The sequence below is a fragment of the Macaca fascicularis genome, chromosome 18, assembly GCF_037993035.2.
Source record: "Macaca fascicularis isolate 582-1 chromosome 18, T2T-MFA8v1.1".
NCBI lineage: Eukaryota > Metazoa > Chordata > Mammalia > Primates > Cercopithecidae > Macaca > Macaca fascicularis.
Window position 1 is genome coordinate 18,995,644 of NC_088392.1, and position 9,832 is coordinate 19,005,475.

At 44.5% G+C, this 9,832-nt stretch overlaps 1 protein-coding gene across 20 annotated transcripts in view; it reads left to right on the plus strand.

Annotated features, from left to right (window-relative positions):
* Positions 1-9,832, plus strand: part of RNF152 (ring finger protein 152) — an 86,258-nt gene that overhangs the window by 33,746 nt on the left and 42,680 nt on the right. For 6 of the 20 annotated variants that reach the window (XM_065533680.2, XM_074022530.1, XM_074022528.1 and 3 more), the window contains one exon: positions 9,028-9,129. The exons of 8 other annotated variants lie outside the window; for them this stretch is intronic. The gene's annotated coding sequence lies outside the window, so the exon portion shown is untranslated. Of the gene's footprint in view, positions 1-6,559; positions 6,758-7,902; positions 7,944-9,027; positions 9,130-9,832 lie in introns of those variants that run through there. 6 more of the 20 variants (XM_065533681.2, XM_074022534.1, XM_074022532.1 and 3 more) reach the window with 3 other exon arrangements.

The window sequence follows — 9,832 nt, forward strand, 5'->3', positions numbered from 1 at the left end:
CAGCATGGTAAGTTTCTTTACACCAGCCTCACCCTCAACATGTGAGTAATGCATTGCAATGCAACGATGCTCTGATGGCTGTATCACCAGGCAACAGAAAATTTCCAGCTCCATTATAATCTTATGGGACCAGCATCTTCGATGTGGTCTGTTATTGACCAAAACGTTATGTGGTACATGACTGCACTTTCTTTTTGCTATTTGGTGCTGCTTCTAAATTGGGAAGGTTTTATGATTCCTCAGTTGCTTGCTTCCCCCTTATATGAGTTTTCTAGGGCTGCCTTAACAAAGTAGGTGGCTTCAAATAACAGAAACTCTGTCACAGTTTTGGAGGCTGGAAGTCCACAGGCATGGTGTCGGCAGGCCCATGCACTTCTGAGACCCATGGGGAGAACCCTTCCTCCCTTCCCCAGCTTCTCATGCTATTGGAAGTCCTTGGCATTCCTGGCTTTCGGCTCCTGTCATCACATGGCTGTCTCTCCTTGTGAGTCTTTTCTGTATTGAAGGACACTAGTCATGTTGGATTAAGGGCTAACCCTACTCCAGTTTGACCTCATCTTAACTAATGACATCTGCAGTGACCCAATTTCCAAATAAGACTACATTCTGAGATATTGGGGGTCAGGATTTCTTTTCTTTTTTTTCTCTTTGAGACAGAGTCTCTGTTGTTTAGGCTGGAGTGCAGTAGTGTAATCTTGGCTCACTGCAACCTCCACCTCCTGGATTCACGCCATTCTTTTGCCTCAGCCTCCTGAGTAGCTGGGATTACAGGCGCCTGCCACCACACCTGGCTAATTTTTATATTTTTCGTAGAGATGGGATTTTACCATGTTGGCCAGTCTCGTGCTGAATTCCTGACCTCAAGTGATCTGCCCGCCTCGGCCTCCCAAACTGCTAGGATTGCAGGCATGAGACACCGTGCCCGGCTTAGGTGTCAGGATTTCAACATCTCTTTTTGGGAGACACAACTCAGCCCATTCCCCTGCCCCACACAGGTGGGCGATGCTCCTTTGCTCCGAAGCCTCCAGGCCCTTCTTTGAAGGCAGCATCTCCTGCTCTGCATAGGAATGAAGCTCCCCGACTCTCCAGAACCCTTAGCCTTGCATTTATGTCTCTGACGCATGTGTTGGGAGCCCCGGGAACACTGTGTGAAAGAGACGTGACGTTTCTGAAGCATGTCAGGTTTGAATTTGCACCGCAACAGAGCATGCCCTCTCATGCTCTGTTGCCTATTTCACTGCAGTCAACTAAGCCTGAAACTGAGGGCCTTTGATGGTACCGGTGGGAGGACAAAAGTCCTTCCAGTTTTATTTGAAACAATTGGTTTGGTTGGAAGTACCGAGGTGGGAATTTGAGCAAGTGCATACTCGTCCCAGTCTGTGGGGTGGAACAAGTGCACAGTGGCATCTGAATGGTGGTGATGACTTGTAGGCAGCCACCAGCCCTCATCTATAATAGGGGGTCATGGCTGAGGGACATCAGACGGGCCCATGTGGGTTAGAAAGGGCTTCCTTCACCCTCCTGTAATTAGATATTGACATCACCCAGTGCATGAGAAACATGGAGTTTCCCCAAATATGATTTATACAATAAGAACAAAGCCAGGGGACCCCAAATTTAGTTTTTGTTTTGTCGCAGGCTTGCTGACCGAACTTAAGCACATTTCCTATTAAAACGGGATCTCCATTTTTGTGAAAATAGTGAAATTTGCTGCATCATGATGTCTGCAAGGCAATTAATAGGTTGCTGAATGCAAACTTCTGGCAGACCTCAAGTAAACAGCCAGGGGTGATGATGAGGATGGCCGCTCTCCAGCTTCGTCTCCACGGAATACAGAAGTTTTAGGCTGGGACACAGGATTTCAGTAAGAACAAGGCCAGACTTAGGAATGGGTACTGCGGACTGGCTTGGTGGGAGCCCTGAGTGGAAGTTGAAAACTGGGGGAAGTGGAGGGGCTGCAGTAGAGTTGGGGGCCCGGGGCATCCTTCAGGCAGGGTGATGGGTTGGGATGTGAAATCTAGGGAGAAGGTATTGGGGAAATATTTCTAGAGGTGGCTGGATCTCAGGGGCAGATTCCTCATCTAGGGTTTACGGTTGCAGGGGAGATAGGTCCAGAGAGCTTGGGGGAGGGAAGGGCTGAGAGGAATCTAACAAGTGGCTGGATCTCAGGGCAGATTCCTTATCCTAGGGTATACAGTTGCAGGGGAGATAGGTCCAGAGGGCTTGGGGGAGGGAGGGGCTGGCAGGAATCTAACAAGTGTCAGGTTCAAAGAGCTAAGGAATCAAGAAAGCACTCAATGTCACAGAGCTCTGGGCAGGAGGTCACAGCCAAGCCCACAGTCAGCGGGACCTGGGTGGAGTCCCAGAGAGTTATACCAAACTACCTAAATGTCTTTACTAAGTTTAGGGCTGGTCCTGGAAATTGGGGTAGAGGGTTTGCATGTGACTGCAGAGGAAGATTTCAGAAAGACAGACAATTGTCTTTTTCAGCCTCTGCTGGGGTGGCTCTGCTTCATTTATTTAGTAGATTATAGCAGAGGAGACCCAAACATAAAGCTAAACCCATCCCCATTACCTCAGATTGACTAGAGTTGTTTTTTGCTCCTGCTGTTATTGTTTTAGTTGTCTAATTATTTATATAATCACAAGGAAAATGTGTTAATTTGGAAAATGCTCTTGAATGTAGATGTTTATACACTTCCATGACAAATTTACTTTAAATGACTATTGATGAACAGGACTGAGGCTGAAAGGTGTTTTGTGATAGGCTATTATCTGAAACTAGAATGAACAAGCCCGTAGTTTTTTTTTTTTTTTAATTATTATTTATTTATTTATTTATTTTTATTTATTACTGGCGAGTCCCCGGAGGATATGGAACTTGTGGGGTCATTTGCTACTTTTGTGCCCCTGTATTGTCAGAACACGGCCATGAGATGGAAGCTGTGGTCATTTAAAGGAAGTAACGGTAGGTTTGAAGAAAAATTATAGCAATAACGACAGACTGTGGGGGAACATTCTCTTGCCTATTGCTGTTTGAAGAGAAAAAGCCATTTTTATGGCTTTTGAAAATTTGCTTCATTCTGCCAGGATTCAAACTAGACTATTCTGAGGCCCTAAAGGTTCTAAGCAATTCCCAGGCAAAATAGTTGGCAGCTTTTAGTATAAAAATTATTTCAGTTTCACCATGAAAATAAAATCATGTGGACACAGTGTGTGGTTCCCGGAGCAGGCATTGAAGATCTAGGCTTTTGACATGAATTGCCTTTGGACAAATCATTTAATCGCCTTAAGTCTCAGTTTTCTCATCTGTAAGATAGAAAAGTGTCTGCACTTTCTCCCTGTTACAGTGTTGAGGGTAATGGAGACAGAGCTTGAACCCTGACGTGTAATGCAAGTCAGGGTAGGAATTATCAGCACAAAGTAAAAAGTGAGATTCCTCTCTTTTATGCCTGTTCCCCTGCCTGTATTTTAATTATATTCACTCTAGAGTTTTGATTGAATAATGCTGGTTTCTCCTTGTTTTACTACTTAATTAATTTAAAATGTTGCCCTGGGTAATAGCTCTGTATCTAAATGAGGGCTGTTAGAAGAGGAGGGATTGTGTGTACAGATGCTTGTAAATAATGCTTAGGTGACACTATTGTGATAATTATAGCTTTTTGAAGATGAGCTTTATAGCTAGTCCTCAATTTTCCCGTCGCTTCTTTCCTGGGCTCTTACACTTCAGGGAGCACATTTGTTACGTGGAGCTAGCTGTTCGGGGAACTGAATCCCCAGAGACGTCAGCAGCTCTGTGAATCCACTTTTCATTTTCCGTGCCTAACTTTGCAAATCCTCAGAAGTACAGAAGATTGCTCAACCACCCCTCCCCAAACTCCTCACCGCTAGTAAGGATGTGGAATGAGTACGTACAGCAGAAAGAAGGGGTATCACATCTCCTAACCACTCCAGTTTTCAACCCCCAGGAATAGCCATCCCTGGATCCAAGAGACCCGGAAGTCATGCTGGGTCCTTGGTGGCTAGAAGGGTCCTAGCGATGACCCTTTATGTGGGATTTGCATCTCACGACTGTCTTCCCACCCCTTTCTGTGCCTGTGCTCAGGGGGCGCTGAGTGCTAGAGCTGGCATGAAAGAAATAGGTGCTGTGGCAGATGAGTCCCCAACAGGCATCTTCGAAATTAACTCTTGGGACCCCCAGCCTTGTAGTGTTCCCAGGGGAGGAACCCATTGTGTATTTCCTGGTGTCATTTTCCAGCTTACATGTGTTCTCCAGCATTTAGTTTTCAAGAGTCTTCGACATTGGCTTCATTGTCATTGCTTTACTCACCAACTCAATTAGAATCTCATTTCAGATAGAAATCAGCCAGTGAATTTTGTTAATGGATCTTTTGGAAGCTTTTAGAGTCAGAACTGGAAAAGACCTTGGAAGGTCATCACATCCAGCCCTCTCCCCTTGCAGATGAGAACCTTGACACCCAAAGAAATCATGTGACTAGGCTAGTGAGTTAGTGTCAGAGTGGGGACTAGAACCCAGGGTTCTTTAAGTACCTCGTTGTAGGGCAACATGGCGTGGTCATATTAAAGTATGTGGAGTAGTGAATACTTAGCAGGTGTACTCTCTTTCAGTTTACTCAGTTTATTTTTGATGCTATTGTCACGGAATCCTTGGGGAGTCACTTCGCCAGCCGGAAATCTCTGTGGCCAACGGCACCTTCTGCCTAAGTATTGCTCGTGCCTGCTGGGCTCGTTCTGCCCACTTGGCCTGGCGAGCGGCGCTCAGTTCATGCTACTGGCCCAGATCCCACACCTGCCAAGGATGAGCCAGGCATGGAGTGATGAGACTGTATGGTGAGCGAGTGTGGGGTCCAGCCACTGTGCGCAGCCAGGCACACCCGGGGCTGTGGTGGGGCAGGCAGCTCCAGGCGCTGGCACAGGTGCTGGCTCCATGCGAGGCTGCAGCTGCATCATATGTACTGCACGTGGCTTCCACTGCAGGCACCCACATCTGGACGAGAACGCAGTGGCACCCAGAAGGTTGGAGATGCCAGGAACCGCAAAGCCCCAAAGAGGGTGTCACAGCCCTGGCTCGGGGAGCCCCTAAGTCTGGGCTATGAAGTACACAGTCCTGGCCGCGCCTCCCTCACTACAGCTGGCATCCCTGCAGTGGCTGCTCCAGACAGGCCACTTCTCCCATCACTATGATATCATCATAATAATGAATTACATGAACCAGAACTTCCTAATTTTATTCAACTTTTAAGGTTGACTCCTGGTAAACCAGAATTCTCTTACAATGACATCCTTATTGAAAGGCTTTATAAAATGCATTGTTTTAGTTTTCTGAATTAGTGACCACAGTTGACTCTTTCCTAGATATTGGGGAATCTTGCTGTCCTTCAAATCATTCCTCCCACTGGTTATAATTGTGTAAGATGATAGCTTCAGAACATGGCTTTGGCGTGAACACAAGCCAGCAGCTCCCTCTCCCCACCACCATTAGCTTATTTAAAATACAATATTTAGGTTGTTTGAATTCTTCCACATGATCTTTAAAAGCCCTATTGCTGGTATTTTATAGTATTTGAGACAGTCTATGAGTTATCTGTAGTTCAAGAAAGTCATGTAACTTGCTGCTATTATACCAGTTGCATTTTGATGTGACATTGATTTTTTTCCACCCGCTATTTTCACATCAGGTTGAACACAGACATAGGCGAAATATAAGCCTGGCAGCGAGCTTTGCTTGGCTTGTTTACTTCTCTCGTTGGTAAAGTGGCCATGATTCAGCACTGGGTTCTTTTCTCCCTGATGTGCTAGTGGAAGGAGAGAGAGAGGAAATTCCAGGTTACCAATAGCAGTATGACCATTATAGTAGAAAACTGCAAATTGTAGTCACTACCTTCTGATTACCCCAGCTAAAATAATACCTCATTCAAAAAACGACTAAATGAGGCTCCAGATACCACCTTCCAGCCCTCTTTAATTCCCTCAGTTGAGAAAGAAGAAGAGGGGAAGAAACTATGGAAAATCATTGAGAGGATGATTTCCTGTGTAATTTTGAATAGACTGTGTTGAACATGGAAAACACTGGTGTTACCTATTGTGCATTTCCTTCAAGGCTGTTGCTGTGTGTATGTCTTAGCAAGTTCAGATTATTTTGCACTCTCAAAACTGAAAGTTTGCTTTTTACCCCCATATACTTTCTTGCATGACCAGTCTCTTAGATTATTGTGACATTGTAGTCTGTATAATGAATTCCTGCCTTGGTGGGCTTTCTGGTTCCTTTGAACCTTAGGGAAAGGCTTGGTTAGTTTTCATTTGGTATGCATTGGCTGAGAAGCAGAGATAACTGAGGGAAAGTAAAAACACTTCTTGTTAACTGTATAGTGGAAGCTTGGAAAAGAAAAAAATATTGCAAACATCACCTTATCACGGGGAGTCAATAAGCAGTGGCAGAAAGAAAGTGGGGCTTGGAGTTGTAAGATTAGGTATCAGCTTGGACCATTTCCCTGTGTGGACCTGGGCAAGTCATGCAACCCTCAGCCTGAGTTTTCTCAGTTGAAAAATGGGCAGGTGCGCAGGGAGGATGGGCACAACAGGGGTGGCGATATTTGCCTTACTCTGTGGTGAATAACAGACCCCAGAGAAGTCCTTGTCCTCATCCTTGGAACCTCATCCTTGGAACTTGTGAATATGTTACCCTACGTGGCAAAAGGGACTTCAAGGAAGTGATTAGGTTAAGGATCTTGAAATGGTGAGTTTATCTTGAAATATCTGGTTGAGCCCAATCTAATCACAGGGATTTTTATGAAAAAGAGGTAGAAGAGTCAGAGTTAGTAGTAGGAGATACAGCGACAGAACAAGAGTAATGCAGGGAAAGGGCTTGTGAGCTGGGGAATGCAGGCAGCCACTGGCAGCTAAAAAAGGCAAGGAACTGGCTGGGTGCAGTGGCTCAGCTTGTAATCCCAGCACTTTAGGAGGCTAAGGCGGGTGGATCTTCTGAGGTCAGGAGTTCAAGACCAGCCTGGCCAACATAGTGAAACCCTGTCTCTACTAAAAATGTAAAATATTAGCTGAGTGTGGTGGCACGTGCCTGTAGTCCCAGCTACTCGGGAGGCTGAGGAAGGAGAATTGCTTGACCCTGGGAGGCAGAGGTTGTGATGAGCTGTGATTGTGCCATTACACTCCAGCCTGGGCAACAAGAGCAAAACTCTGTCTCCAAAAAAAAAAAAAAAAAAAAAAAAAAAAAAAAGACAAGGAACCAGATTATTCCTTTAGAGCCCCCCAGAAAGAACCAGCTCTGCCAACACCTTCGCTTTAGCAAGGAGACCAATTCAGACATCTGGGCTCCAGACCTGTAAGATAATCAATTCATGTTGCTTTAAGCTGCTAAGTTTGTGGTAATTTGTTACAGTGGCAATAGGAAACTAATAAACTAGCCTATGCCAGTTCTTGTAGTGGTCATATGTGACATTGTATCTTATATATTTATACATTTCAAAGTGCTACATAGATGTTACCCTTTTTAAATGGATCTTTTTACATTCATCTAGATTTCCAGGTTGTGATTAGAATGAGTCAGGAAGACCAGGAGAACAATAAAAAGGGCTTCTTAATTAGGCAGTGAACAGATTGTCTCTGAAAATGTTAAACCCATGTTATTGAATGCTTCTTCACTGTGAAAGTATTCATGGCCATTAGTACCTGTGAGGCACTTTTTAGGGGAGCAGGCAGGTGTGTGCCTCACTTTATGTAGCTGTGGGTCTCAACCTTGTAAGCTCAGTGGAGTCATCTGGAGAGCTTTTAAAAGTTCTGATGTCCAGGCAGCACCCACAAGACAATTGAATCAGAACCTCAGGAAGTCAAACCACAACAATGGAATTTTTTAAATCTCTCTAGGTGATGGAAGTGTGCAGCTAAGTTTGAGACTCACTGCAGAGGTATTGTGTTTGCTGAATAAGATTATAAATCAGTTTCTCTTTGAAGACTGACAATCTAGATGTTCTTTTGAGTTTTGGGGGAAGTGGGTGGTCTGTTGAGGACTCTGTCTTGTATGTTTCAATGATATATACAGTGAGCGATGATGTAATTGTGGCAGGAAATACAAAAGTATTTGTTACCTAACACTCTTGAGTATGTTCAGCACACAGGTTGGTATGTCCTGGTGGCAAACACATTTTCAGTCAGCCAACATTTTTCTCCTCTTGTTGCCCAGAGGTTTTTTAAAAAGCAGTAGTGAGGGGAAAAAAAGGAAGATGTCTAGGCCTTTTCCTCAAATGGGTGAGTCCCTTTAGACTTGAGGAATATTGTTTTTACTTCTGTCTTATGTCCTTATGTTTCCAGTCTGGAGGAGAAATAATCATATTGGAATGTTTTCCTTTGGAACCACTGTTTCTAGAAGCCACGGTTTTTGAAAATTACCATTGCTGCTGGCCTTGTCATATTCCTGGGTGTTTTGAGAGCAGATGTGCCCCCTGGCTGGCTCTGGGCTGCCTGTCACTGAGAGCGCCCTGGCCTTTGACAGTAGGTGATGTCATTTGCCTTATATATGTCACAGGGAGGATATTATAGATAAAATTGTTTTAATAAGCCACAAGGTGCTCTGCAGATGTCGTTGTTGTATTTTCAATGAGACTTCTAGGTTGAGGTTGGAAAGATGATAGAAAGCCTGTAGAATAAGTTTATTATATGCATGTACTGCTGTGTAAGAACAGATGGGGGTTGTTATTTTCTAGTATCCTATGGTATTGACCAAGTAGAGGCTCTAGTGCCATGTAACTTCTTACTGGTTATTTAAGCAATTGAGTTTAATTTTCTCAACTATAAATGGAAACATTAATGCTTGGCTTTTTTAAGGTTGCCCTGGGTGAACTTGGGTGTCCAGACAGTCTGGATTATATTGTCTCAGTTTAACCCTTGGCTCTGAAACTTACTGTCTGGGGGATTCTCAGGTAGTTACGTCACTTATGTGTACCTCCATTTCCTCATCTGTAGAAAATGGATAAATAAGATCCCCTTCCACAGGGCTGTCGTAAGGATGAGATAAGGCACGGGGAAAACTGGGCACCGTTCCTGAGCGTCTCACTGTAGCCTCACCCCTGAAGCTGGGGCAGCCCAGGCACTTGGGTAAGCGTTTTCTCCTCTTTTCCTTCCTCCCTCCTCTCTTCAATAAGCATTTATTGAACACCTACTACTGGTAGAAATATGGTATAGATGCAGTGTTTATGCAAAGTGGACACCCTTGTGAAGGACTTCAGTGATTTAAAGTTTGATGTAAAAAATGAAAATAAAAAAATAAAGTTTGATTTAAAATATTGACACAAAGTAGTGATGGGAGGGAGGGATGGGGTGAGTACAGCCTGTCTCTTTCTAATGGGTCAGAAAGAAAAGACCTCAGAAGGTTTATTTGCTCCGACCAGTGTCAGATCATAAGATTTTTTTGTTTTGTTTTGTTTTTAATCATTGTGTATATCAGCAGATGGTCTCGAGGACCAAGCAGAGAGAGGTTGCTGGCTGATGCACTGGGTGGTAGGTACCCTGGGGAGTGGCCGTGATTCTCTGATTTGATTGGCTACACAGTCAATCATGTATCAAAGCAAACATGGTAATTGGGCATTTCCATGTGCCCAGAGCTTCACTAGCCATTCAGGGGTGCAAGCTGTCTGCTGGATGGAGCTTCCTGAGTACCTGCACACCTCACAGCCTAAGGGTGAGGTGCTCAGGGGGAGGATGCAAGGTAGGAGGTGAGTAAGCTCTCATCAGTTCCATGAGCTCAAAGAAGTGGTTTGGATAAACCATAAAGCTGTCTATATTTTAACCTCTCTGTTTT